Genomic DNA, 3,016 nt, shown 5'->3' with positions numbered 1-3,016 from the left:
CCGACAAGGCCACATACTATCCAATTATACATAACTGTCTACAGACCTCTAATAGAAATACAAATGTACAAAGGTGGAACTGAGCCACTTCATACCCATATATCTATATATATAAACATATCGTACCAAAATCAAAAGCAGCTCCGGATCAAGTGGAGCACACCAACTCTCGCTGATCAAGGATCCTAAGAAGGGGGACCGTCGACTTGCCTACCTGCACCTGCAGGCATGAAACGCAGGCCCCAGGAAATAGGGTGTCAGTACGAATAATATACTGAGTATGTAAGGCATGAAATTCACAAAGGACATAGATGAAACATGGAATGGAGAAATCCATTTGTAAGTCTAAATAACCTTATAAATTTTGTAACATTATAATGCCATACACGTTGTGAGCATCTTATTTTTGACCATATTTGAATTTATTCCTACTTTTCTCTACTCACTACCCACTTTCCTCACTTTCTCCACTCACTACCCACTTTCCCTATTTTCCCCAATCATGTTCCCTACTCTCCCCACTTTCCCCACTCATGTTCCCCACTCTCCCCAAAATATTTCCTCCACTCACACCATTCACAACCTTAAGACACCCCTCCCAGCGTCTTCTTCTACACAGACTTGAGGAGACCCTTCCATCTCCTCTCCAAGTCAACAACCATAGCTTTGAGCTTAACCCTCCCTCATTTTTCTTAAGAAACACACGCACACTGGACCAACCAGCAACGGCTCAGTCCAAACTTGCCAGAAGAAGCAGCCATAGCAGAGAACAAAAGACCACTCTTCTAGCGCTAACTCCTTCTTCATCTAACAATTGAAATCAGCGACCATTTCCACCACAGCTAGAGCTTATTACACGAGAGATCTTGCGAGTTTCGAGGTCTGGTCGTAATTCCGTTGAGGTTTCCGGTGAAGTTCTAGTCCTGCAGTTCGAGGATGTCATCTGGTCAGCGTTTTCAGTAATTGTTGCGACTGTAAAAGATCGATCTTCTTTCAGATTATATGTAAGTTCTTGAATTTGTAATCTGTTCGTTTTGATTGGAATTATTTTACATGTTCTGATTAGTTATTTTATTACTGCTTCTTCTTCGGTTTTGTTTTGCTCTACTATTTTGTTTGAATACTTGGTTTGGTATTATTTCACTTGAGGTTGTGCTTAATTCTCCCACGAAGGTGTGATTTTAAAAGTGGTATATGCTTCAGTAGATGAAATTTGAGATATTGAGTAAAGATAAAATTTGAATGTTTCTGTTGGCTTATTCGTGCCTGTGATGAGCAGCAACACTGGAAGGAACTCATATATTGGTATATCCAACATGATGAATTTGATAACGCTCCACTACTGTCATGAATCATTCTCCAGATGCTTGGGATCATATGCAATTCAAAGATATTGTTGTGAAAGCTGCTAATGTGGACTTTGTGAATATATATCGAGTGTTTGAGTTTTTTTTTTTTGTTCTATTTATTTATCATTTTTCGTTCTTTCCTTCTTTTTCTGTTCGAAATTTGCGCAAATTGATTTATGTCATTTTCTGTTTGTCAGTAGTTTAGGAAGAACTTGGCATTTGGTTGAGGCACTGATAGTAGTAATAGTTTTGTTTTGGATACGTTTAATGTGTTGAAGTTATGATCTCTGTTTGTAATTGTTTAGCGGTTGAATCTATTTAATCTGTGGAAGATTTGATCTTTTTGTGATTGTTTGGTGTAAGACAATATCATAGATGAATTCTTTTCTCTTGAGCTTTAGGCATGTTGAATCTATCATGGTGATTTTGTACACGTTCGCGTGACATAATTACGATTCTAAAAACTAACTCGGAGTATGCGTCCGCGCAACTTCGATCAAACCTTCTTAATGATAAAATCATTATTAATAGACCTCTAATTTAATTTAGTTCATATAGCTTGAGGTGTACCATTACTAAATTTTTCATGGCCCTCGCAAAGTTAAAAATGCGTAGTTGCTTTAGGCGCGTCATTTTAATAACTAATTTCCTTAAACTCGGGTGTGCATTTCATGTGACCCAAATCCAAATCCTAACAACGTTAAATAAAATATGTCGCGGATCACGGGTGCATTTCATGTGGCGTGATCCAAAGGCATGTTTTAAATAATGTTGAATCTTCCTAAAAATAATTAAAAGCGGTTTAGTAAGTTAAAATATACTATAGGTTAAAACATGTATTAAAATTAGATAATAGGCTAATTGTAATAGGTTAAGCGACCGTGCTAGAACCACGGAACTCGGGAATGCCTAACACCTTCTCCCGGGTTAACAGAATTCCTTACTTAGAATTTCTGGTTCGCAGACTTCAAAAGAAAAGTCAAATTTTCCTCAATTTGGGATTTAAAATAAACCGGTGACTTGGGACACCAATAAATATTCCAAGTGGCGACTCTGAGAAATTAAATAAAATAATCTCATTTCGAATAATGTCACTTAAAGTGGGAAAACTCCCTTGTACTACCTTTCGGGTGTGTAAAAAGGAGGTGTGACACACGTGCATATAAATGGCGTGCCATGCATAGGTATGGGTGTACATAATATCATCAAGCCTCTGAGGGCATCCCATCATATCATCTTGGCCACTGTGGGCAACATCATCAACATATACCAATTGATTATGTGGTGGTGCGTATATAACGCCGTAACTTTTTTCCCATATCCCATATACATAAATATATACATATAAATATGCGTATATAACGTACATATAAACACACGTAGATAATGTCATCTGGTCATGGGTCAATATACGTGTATAAATGAATGAAATGTATGAAAATATGTTAATAATCTCAATATTCCTTTTGGATAAACCTTATCAACTGTATATTATTTTAAGACCTATGAACAGAAGATATAATAATATGTCACATGGGAATCAAGAACATAGAGACCCCTAGTACTTCTATGAATATAGTCGTTTATGAAAATCGTGCATTTGCTCATTTCTTTTGTATAACTTGGATTATGCTAAAAAGAAAGAAGGGATGGCCTTAACATACCTG

General features: G+C 36.9%; 1 long non-coding RNA gene across 1 annotated transcript; it reads left to right on the top strand.

Moving 5' to 3' along the window:
- Window positions 1-543: 543 nt before the first annotated feature.
- LOC107810948 (uncharacterized) lies at window positions 544-1,698 on the top strand. Its single transcript, XR_001653783.2, has 2 exons — window positions 544-1,004; window positions 1,280-1,698. It is a non-coding gene; the product is annotated as an uncharacterized LOC107810948 (long non-coding RNA).
- Window positions 1,699-3,016: the final 1,318 nt, after the last annotated feature.

Source organism: Nicotiana tabacum, chromosome 6 (assembly GCF_000715075.1).
Source record: "Nicotiana tabacum cultivar K326 chromosome 6, ASM71507v2, whole genome shotgun sequence".
NCBI classification, from domain to species: Eukaryota; Viridiplantae; Streptophyta; class Magnoliopsida; order Solanales; family Solanaceae; genus Nicotiana; species Nicotiana tabacum.
This window is presented reverse-complemented; position numbering and strand designations above follow the sequence as displayed.